The sequence below is a fragment of the Anolis carolinensis genome, chromosome 3, assembly GCF_035594765.1.
Source record: "Anolis carolinensis isolate JA03-04 chromosome 3, rAnoCar3.1.pri, whole genome shotgun sequence".
Taxonomy (NCBI): Eukaryota; Metazoa; Chordata; class Lepidosauria; order Squamata; family Dactyloidae; genus Anolis; species Anolis carolinensis.
This window is the reverse complement of record NC_085843.1, coordinates 242555059-242565770: the sequence shown is the minus strand read 5'-3', so window position 1 is coordinate 242565770 and position 10712 is coordinate 242555059.

Genomic DNA, 10712 nt, shown 5'->3' with positions numbered 1-10712 from the left:
AACAGGGGCTCTTCCACATCACAGTTATGATAAATCCACACTAGATTTTCTTGTAGACCTTATAGCATCTATCAAAGGCATTCAACCTATTTTGGAGTTAGGGTTTAACACCTCAGACTGTATGTTTCTGCCTGGATTAAAACCTGGAATAGTTTTGCCATTCTAGTGAAATGGAAACAACCACCAAGCCTTCAAAATGGATAGCACTGGATTTAGATGGACCAAGGACTCACTGTACTATCTAGCTGGCATTGCTCATTTCAAAGAGCTACTTTTATTTGTTTGGCTCTATAAAATGTTAAGGTAAAGGGACACACAGTGTTCTCAGGATGCTGGGAGGCTTTAAAATCCTCGCTGGGACTTCAGCCATCACCACATACTTATTTTATTTAATTTCTTAATATGTCTTAGTAGGATTATGTGGATCAGCTAAATAAACTATACCATCAAGGTGAGTGTTTGTTTTTACTATTTACTTTTCCAAAGGGGACTAATAGGATTAAAATACGCATATTTCATCTGGGTGTTTCTTTAAGAAAGGTAAAGAAAGGTGTGCCCTTTCCACACAGCTGAATAAAATCCCACATTTTCTGCTTTGAACTGGAATATATGGCAGTGTGGACTCAGATAACCCAGTTCAAAGCAGATATTGTGGGGGTTTCTATCTTGATAGGTAAAGGTAAAGGTTTTCCCCTGACGTTGTCCAGTCATGTCTGACTCTGGAGGTTGGTGCTCATCTCCATTTCTAAGCCAAAGAGCCAGTGTTGTCCGTAGACACCTCCAAGGTCATGTGGCCGGCATGACTGCATGGAGTGCCGTTATCTTCCTGCTGGAGCAGTACCTATTGATCTACTCACATTGGCATGTTTTCGAACTGCTAGGTTGGCAGGAGCTGGAGCTAACAGCGGCCACTCCCGCCACTCCCGGGGATTGAACCTGGGACCTCAGTGCTTTAACGCACTTCGCCACTGAGGCTCCTTGATATTCCGGGTTATATGGCTGTGTGGAAGGGTTATTCATTTCAAAGTAGCCCCCCCCCCCCAAATCTATTCCCCAAATCCAATAATTCTACCTCGAAGATTATGAGGTACATTTGCTTGACCATTGTTAGGCCCCTTCTACACTGCCATATAATCCAATTTATCAAAGCAGATAATCCACATTATCTGCTTTGATCTGGATATATGAGTTTATACTGCCATATAATCCAGTTCAAAGTACATAATCTGGATTTTATATGGCAGTATAGAAGGGGCCTTAGAATCCCTAGCAAGCATGGATACTAGTGAGTGCCCATTCTGATGGGATTCTGGGAATTGTGGAAAAATTACTTTTTCAAGCCCTGTGCATGTTTATTTTGAAGGGGAAAAAACCCTCATTTCTGCACCAGGTCTTCCTTTTAGGAGCATAGAGAGGAACTGCAGTTGTAATTGCTCTTTCAGTCACTACATGCATGTGATTTTGATATTGTCATGGGATTGTGATGCAAATCCCTTTGTACTACTTTGAGAATATTTTTCAAAAGTGTTTCTTATCAAGCTATTTTGTCCAAAGAGTGGATAGTATTCTGTTATATTGTTCTTGGACAGAATAACCTCTCTAGCAATAATATAAGTTTTCCAAATATCATTAATGGTATTCACTCTTTCCTGGAATAATGATCTCTCATTTCATGAATCTTCACTTTTAGTGAAAGACTTCACATCTATTGTAATTTTTCAATTGCTGCAAAAACAATTTCCTCCAGTTTCCTCTTTATATAGACTGAATATTAGCACAAATATGTCGCAAGGATACACAAAAAGGGGATTAAAGGAATAAATTGTTTACTAGTGCCACCTACTGGACCTTTTTGCAGAAGAGCAATTTCAACATTTCCCCTTTGGAGTTTTTTTTTTTTTTAGCTTTCATGCATAGGGAGAGAGTCAAAAAGAATTTCAGGAAAAATGGTTTGGCCAGTGGGGAAATGCATTCTCCTTAGCCTATTGCAAATAAATATGTATTTGTAGTGGAGATTGTAGTGGCACATTCATCAATGTGCATTACGCTTTTCCATAATTATTGTTTATAAGAATTTATAGTAATAAGAGACCCAGTGGTGCAGCAGGTGAAACCGCTGAGCTGTTGAACTTGCTGACCAAAAGGCCGGCAGTTCGATTCCAGGGAGTGGGGTGAGCTCCCACTGTTAGCCCCAGCTTCTGCCAACCTAGCAATTCGAAAACATGCAAATGTGCGTAGATCAATAGGTACTGCTCCCGCAGTAAGGTAATGGCACTCCATGCAGTCATGCCAGCTACATAGCCTTGGAGAGATCTACGGACAATGTCGGCTCTTCGACTTAGAAATTGTCAGGACCCAGGCCGCAGAGCACCAATAACCATGCGCAGAGACCAGAATCTATCTAATATCTTTATTAAAGGAATATATAAAGTCAGTAAAAACAGGTGAAGAATAAAGTTCAGAAGTAGACCTTTCAGGAAAGGTCAAATATAGTCCAGAAAAGCAATGTCCAATATGTGATATTAGAGTCCAAAGTTATAATCCAATAACCGAAACACACACTTTGCCAAGCAAAGTGTGGGGAAATGACAAGGTCCTTTAGTCCAATGGAGCTTGGCAACAAGGCTGGAAAACAAACTAGATTCTTGGCAAACAAGACTTGATACGAGGCAACAAGAAGCAAGAAGCAAGAACAAGGTCCGTGGCGAGGTCCGAAGAACAAGGCAGGCTTGGAACTAGAACAAGGTCCTGGAAACAAGGAACTGGAGTTGCGTAGTCCACACACGATCTTACTCCCGAAGCTGACGAATTGACTCCGCAAGGGTCTCCTTGCGGTAAAACAGCTATATAGGATCTTGTTTTCCCGCCAAGGAACACTTTCCCTGGGGAACAAGAAGTGAAACCCAAGCTGTGTCCAGATGCATGACTCCTTAAGATTTCCCAAGGGAAACAGGCTTAATCAGCTAATTGTCTGGCAGCGATTCTGGCGCTTCGGCGATTCGCCTCCCTAGCGCCTCTATCTCGATTATAATTATCCCGGCTAGAGAACCGGGGAGAATTCTGCCCAAGGCTTGTTTGGCTGACTTCTTGAGGGCAAACATCCTGCAGGTGCAGGGGCTCCGATTCTGGCTGAATCGGTGGGAAACCAAAGTTTTCCTCTTCGTCTGCCACAATAGTACTAGGAACGGGACTACATGGCCCATGAGACATCACACTATCCCCCTCCTCAAGGCCCCTCTCAAAAATGGGCCCTCTTCCCGAGGTGCGGGGCCGCGGCTTGGCAGGGTAGGCCTGATGGAAGCGGCGGACTAAGTCGGGGGCATGGACTGTGGAAGCGTCTTCCCAAGAGCGTTCTTCGGGGCCAAAACACACCCAGTCAATGAGATACTGAAGGCGGCGGCGATGAAAGCGAGAATCCAAAATGTCCTGAACCTCGAATTCCTCCTCCCCGTCCACCAAAACAGGGGCGGGGGCCGGCTGGTCCACATCGGGGCGTATCCCATCCTCCGGAAGGAGCAGGGAACGATGAAACACTGGATGAATGCGCATAGAGCACGGAAGTTGGAGTTTGAAAGTCACGGGGTTAAGTTGCGCCACCACTGGGTAGGGACCAATGAAACGGGCATCTAGCTTCCGGCAAGGACGGTGGGAGGGCAAAAAGCGAGTGGACAGCAGAACCCGATCCCCTACCTTGATTTCGGGGCCCGGCTGGCAATGACTGTCGGCGTGGCGTTTGTAGTCCTCCTTGGCTTGGTCCAGTTGCTGGAGCAATAGTTGTTGCACCGCTGTGAGTTCTTGCAGCCAGTCCTCCGCTACAGGGACTTCTGAGGTTTCAATGACAGAAGGAAAGAAACGTGGATGGAATCCGTAGTTTGCAAAGAACGGGGTTTCCTTGGTTGAAGCCTGGACACCGTTGTTGTAGGCAAACTCTGACAGAGGTAATAGGGACGCCCAATTGTCCTGTTGATAGTTTACATAACAGCGAAGGTATTGTTCCAAAGTGGCATTGGTGCGCTCCGTTTGCCCATCTGTTTGGGGATGGTGAGCTGAAGATAACCGAGAGTCTATGCCCAATAGTTGCTGCAGTGCCTTCCAGAAACGAGAGGTGAATTGAGATCCACGGTCAGTGACCAAACTCTTGGGCAATCCATGTAGCCAGAAAATATGTTGAAGGAATAAATCTGCAGTCTGTTTGGCCGTGGGAAGGCCATCACAAGGAATGAAATGGGCCAATTTGGTGAAAAGGTCCACCACCACTAGGATCGTGGTATATCCAAGGGAAGGTGGTAGGTCAGTGATAAAATCTGCAGAAATTATCTCCCATGGACGAGACGGAGTAGGAAGGGGATGCAGTAGCCCTGAGGGCTTCTCCCTTCTTATCTTGGAGCGCTGGCATACCAGGCAGGTATTGACATATTTCTCCACATCCTTGCGGATCTTGGGCCACCAGAAATCTCGTAGGATCAAATGCATGGTTTTGAAAAGTCCAAAATGTCCTGCTGGCTTGCAGTCATGACACAGATGAAGTGCCTTTTCTCTGCCTGGTCCTGGAGGGATGTAGACATGGTTTCTGTAGCATAATAGCCCATCTTTAAGTGAGAAAGAGAAACGTAGTCCTTGGCGAATTTGATCTTGAGCCCAGGCATCCGCCTGTTGACTGGCTCTAATTTCTTGAGCACAAAGGGGTCCTGGAGTGGAGGGAGTTGGTTCAACTGAAGTGGATTTGGTGTTTCCCACTGTGAGCGTGGCAAAGTTTTCGGGCTGCAGCAATCGGGATTCAAAGGTCTCTCTGCGTCCTGCAGCATACTCTGGTTTCCGTGATAGAGCATCTGCTTGCTTGGTTTGAGCTGGGGTTACATAATGGATCTGGAAGTCAAAACGCTCAAAGAATAAAGCCCAGCGCTGCTGCCTCTGATTTAGCTTGCGGGCAGTTCTTAGATGTTCCAAATTACGATGGTCAGTATGAACCTCAATGGGAAATTTGACCCCTTCTAACCAATGCCTCCAATTTTCAAAGGCTGCCTTTATGGCCAAAAGTTCCTTCTCCCAAATAGTATAATTTCTCTCTGGGGCTGTTAGTTGACGGGAGTAAAAGGCACAAGGATGAAGATGTTCTCCCACTGGTTGCATGAGTACAGCCCCAATTGCCACATCGGAGGCGTCAGCCTGCACAACGAAATGGGTTTTAGGATCAGGGTGCTGTAGAATTGGCTGGGACGTGAACAACTTCTTTAATTGCTGGAACCCTTTCTCTGCTTGCTCCGTCCAGCGGAAAGGCTGTTTTCCACGGATGCAGCTGGTGATTGGGTCAGACCAGCGGGCAAAGTCTGGAATGAATTTGCGGTAGTAATTCACGAACCCCAAGAAACGTTGCACTTCTTTCTTGTTGGTTGGCGCCTGCCATTCCAATACTGCTGAAACCTTTGCCGGGTCCATGGAGAGCCCTTGTGGCGAAACACGGTATCCCAGGAAGTCTACCTCTTGTAGGTCAAAAGCGCATTTTTCCAACTTGGCATATAGTCCATGATCCCGCAATCGTTGTAGCACCATCCTGACGTGCTTCTCATGCTCTGATTGTGATCTAGAAAACACCAAAAAATCGTCCAAGTAAATGATCAAGAACCGATCTAGATAATCCTGGAAGATATCGTTGACAAAATGTTGGAACATTGCGGGAGCTCCGGATAAACCGTAATTCATGACTAGGGACTCGAATAATCCGAATTTGGTCTGGAAAGCGGTTTTCCATTCGTCCCCCTCCCTGATGCGAACTAGATTGTAAGCCCCCCGGAGATCCAGCTTGGTGTAAACCTTGGCCCCTCGAAGCCGGTCTAATAGGTCCGAGATCAAAGGCAGGGGGTAGCGGTTCCGCTTCGTGATATTGTTCAATGCTCTATAGTCCACAACCAAGCGTAAGTCCCCTGACTTCTTTTTCACAAACATCACCGGGGAAGCAGCTGGGGATTGAGAGGGTCTGATGAATCCCTTGCGAAGATTTGACTCTATGAACTCCCTGAGAGCTTCTTGCTCTGGTTCAGTCAGGGAGTAGAGGTGTCCTCGCGGGATCGGGGCCCCCTCCACCAAGTCAATGGCACAATCGTAGGGTCTATGCGGGGGTAGTTTCTCGGCTTCCTTTTCATTGAAAACATCCCAAAAGTCTGAGTATTTCTTGGGCAAGGTGATGATGGGTTCAGCGTCTGTGGCATGGCAGACCTTGGCTACAAGACAATGGTTTTGGCAATATTTAGAAGCAAACTGCAGTTCTCTGTTGGTCCAGGAGATGTTTGGGTCGTGGAGGGTCAGCCATGGAATTCCCAAAATCACAGGGAAGTGGGGGACCTCGGTAACAAAGAAGGAAATCTCTTCCATGTGTTCCCTTATCCACATTCTGGTGGGCTCAGTCCATTGGCTTACTGGACCCGTCTTTAGGGGACGGCCATCTATAGCCTGCACCACCCGGGCGTTCTTGAAATCGTGATATTGTAATCCCAGAGAGTCGGCATACTCTCTATCGATGAAATTGTTTGTTGCTCCTGAGTCTATCATGGCATGGATCATGACGGGTCCTTTTTTCGCTGACCACAACGTGACCACTAGGAGAAATAGGACCCCGGTTTGCGGCTCTTGAGTGGGGTTTTTGACCGGGTTGGTGAGCCTCTCTACGCCCGGTCGCTGGCTTCCCCCGCCGGCTTGGCTCCAGCCGCCTCGGCCGTCTCCGTCTCCGCAGAGGACGCCGCCGCCAGGCGAGCGGCGGGCTTTCTCTTGGCTGGACATTCTCTGGCGAAGTGGCCCCCGTTCCCGCAGTACCAGCAGAGGTTTAAACGTTGGCGGCGGGCCTTTTCGGCTACATCTATTCTGGGGCGCACACTGCCCAACTGCATCGGCTCCTCCTCGCTTCCCCTGGGGTATGGGGCTGGTGGTGGGGGTCTCCACACTGGACGTGGCTGAATACTGGCGGAAGCAGGGGGTTTCACTCCTGCTCTTCCACTCTGGCCTCGGAGCCACTGTTTTTTGTTGGCAAGCAGGACTTCGGCTCGTAAACAATGATTGATAAGTCTCTCAAGATAATTTGGAGGATCCACCTTGGAGATTTTTTCCTGCATCTCGATGTTGAGACCCTCACGAAACTGTCCTCTGAGGGCTATATCGTTCCAACCGGTGTTTTGGGCCAGCACCCGGAACTCGGCTATGTACTGGGACAATGGCCTGTCTCCTTGGAAGAGGCGCCGGAGTTCATGGCCGGCCGCCTCCTCGTTGTCCTCGATCCCCCAGGTCGCCTTAAGGTGATTCAGGAAGTTTTGCGCGGAACTTAGGTGCATGGAGCCCGCATCAAATAGCACCGTCGCCCAATTGGCCGCTGGCCCTTCTAGGAGACTGTAAATCCACGCCACCTTGACATCTTCTTGGGGAAACCCGGCTTGACGGGCTTCTATGTACGCCTGGCATTGGCGACGGAAAACATGAACCTTGGAGGCTTCTCCAGAAAACTTGGTTGGAAGTGCCAGGCCAGGGAGCCGGATACCTCGTTCCTTCAAGCCCCGTATTTCTCCCTCCTGCGTATGGAGTGTATCACGGATTCTGTCTAATTCATTCTTGGAAATGGTGTAGCTGAGTGGTTGGGCTTCCGCCCCGGTTCCTGTAGACATCCTGGCCTTAGGTTAATTGGTGCTTAGGGTGGCGGAGTCAAGCTGTCAGGACCCAGGCCGCAGAGCACCAATAACCATGCGCAGAGACCAGAATCTATCTAATATCTTTATTAAAGGAATATATAAAGTCCTAAAGTAAAAACAGGTGAAGAATATAGTTCAGAAGTAGACCTTTCAGGAAAGGTCAAATATAGTCCAGAAAAGCAATGTCCAATATGTGATATTAGAGTCCAAAGTTATAATCCAATAACCGAAACACACACTTTGCCAAGCAAAGTGTGGGGAAATGACAAGGTCCTTTAGTCCAATGGAGCTTGGCAACAAGGCTGGAAAACAAACTAGATTCTTGGCAAACAAGACTTGATACGAGGCAACAAGAAGCAAGAAGCAAGAACAAGGTCCGTGGCGAGGTCCGAAGAACAAGGCAGGCTTGGAACTAGAACAAGGTCCTGGAAACAAGGAACTGGAGTTGCGTAGTCCACACACGATCTTACTCCCGAAGCTGACGAATTGACTCCGCAAGGGTCTCCTTGCGGTAAAACAGCTATATAGGATCTTGTTTTCCCGCCAAGGAACACTTTCCCTGGGGAACAAGAAGTGAAACCCAAGCTGTGTCCAGATGCATGACTCCTTAAGATTTCCCAAGGGAAACAGGCTTAATCAGCTAATTGTCTGGCAGCGATTCTGGCGCTTCGGCGATTCGCCTCCCTAGCGCCTCTATCTCGATTATAATTATCCCGGCTAGAGAACCGGGGAGAATTCTGCTCAAGGCTTGTTTGGCTGACTTCTTGAGGGCAAACATCCTGCAGGTGCAGGGGCTCCGATTCTGGCTGAATCGGTGGGAAACCAAAGTTTTCCTCTTCGTCTGCCACAATAGTACTAGGAACGGGACTACATGGCCCATGAGACATCACAGAAATGGAGATGAGCACCAACCCCCAAAGTTGGATACGACTAGACTTAATGTCAAGGAAAACCTTTACCTATAGTAATAACATTCAGGAAGGAAAAATAAGGAAACAAAAAAGATTGATCAATTTATTGGTCTTTTTGGCAGTCCACAATACCAATGGAACTATCCTCCAGCACCATATTTCAAATGAATTGATTTTCTTCCTATCAGATTTCTTCACTGTTCAACTTTCACAACCATGCATAAAAATGGCCTGGGCAAACTTAACTTCAGTATTTAGTATTTAGTATTTAATCTTTAGTCCCCACACCTCCATTTGAATGTTAAAAATGCTTTACTGTTTTTGGTCAAGGTGGATCAACATCTCATCAATCTTGCTTATCTATCAGTGATCCTATTTTCTCCCAGATCAACATAACATTACATTTATGTCTCTGCTTGTAACATTGGTGCAATTATTTATACAGTTTCAAAAAAGGAAATTCAATATCAAAAGAAAAGAAAAGACAGAATTGCATAAAACACATGTGTCAAACTGAAAGCCCATGAGCCAAATCTGTCCGTCCATGTCATTATACGTGACTCTCCAGATGCTGGACTACAACTCCGTATTCCTCATAATTAGACATCATGACTAAAGCTGAGTTGTGATAAAATGACGTCTGGGAGGCTGTAGTTTGTTCTGTTTAGTTATGATAGTGGGATCTGAAAATAGATACAACACTTGTGAATATGATGTCTGTCTTTAAAATGCCCTTTAACCTTTCCCCAAGCTCAGAGCCACAAAGGTTGTTGGGCTGCAATTCCCATTGTCCCCAATATGCATGTTGGATAATCAAAAGTGATGAGTGTTGTCATTCAATAACATATGGGGACCCAAACTGGATAAAAATTAGAGAGCACTGGGCACTATGTAATATAGTTAGCCTCCTATATCCACAGGTTCTCCATCCACGGATTCAATGGCTCGTTGAAGGCAATCATGAGGTCAATGTGGCCCTCGATGCAAATGGGTTTGACACTCCTGGTATAAAGTTTTCATCTGTTACTGTCTATGCTTACTTGCACATTGAGAATTCCTTTCATTTAAATTACAATTCAGCGCACCTCACTATGAGGCCAGCATGTTATAATGGTTTGAGTGTTGGGCCAGGACTCTGGGATTTGAAGCCCCATTTAGCCACAGAAACCCACTAGATAACTTTGGGCAAATCACACTCATTCAGCCTTACAGGAAGGCAATCTGCTTTACAGACACGAAAAGATTTATGGATCCCCTGAATGAATCTGGCCAAGAAAATGCCACTCTAAGTCAGAGGTAACTTACAACAAATACGAACATCTCACTAGAATGTGGAGAGCAATGGCCAGGTGACCTCTCTACCTACTTAGTCATCTAGTCAGGTATTAATTGTTAATTAGTAACCCCAATGCTCCTGTTCTTAACTCCTCAAATTGTGCTTGAACTGGACAATGTTTCAGAGAAAGGGCATTTTTAAACAGATGACTTGAATATAGGATTCTCGTCACTGAAACAGGATATATTGCTACCATATCCCATGTGGCACAAAGTGTTTATGAGACATGGAGACATGTTTATGACATGTAGATATTCTTCTTCACTAATGGGGTTATTTATTCAAAAGAATCCAAATGATTTAGAACTAAGTAAAATGGAATTAAATGTGCAATAGCAAATATAGGATTCCTGATTTTTTTTATTTCCAATGAACTTTTTTTATTGTGTCAGAAGCAAATTGAGAATATACTGCAAGTCGCTTCTGGTGTGAGAATCAGCCATCTACAGAGACATTACCCAGGGGACGCCCGGATGAGTTACCATCCTAAGAGAGGCTTCTCTCATGTCCCCGCATGGAAGCTGGGGCTGACAGACCGGAAATCACCCCGTCTCGTGGATTTGAACCACCAACCTTTAGTTCTTCATGTTAGCAGTTCAGCCGGCGCAAGGGCTCAGCAGTTTAGCCAGCACCCATTGCGCCATTGAGGCTCCAATGAATTTGCAAAGCAGTGACAAAGGAAGAAATGGAATAGGAAAAAAGCCATTTTATAATTCTACTTCTTCTCAGTTTCTCCTTGCAACCTCCCCTTGGTGCTTTCCACAACATCATCTCAGAATCCTATCTGGAGAAAAA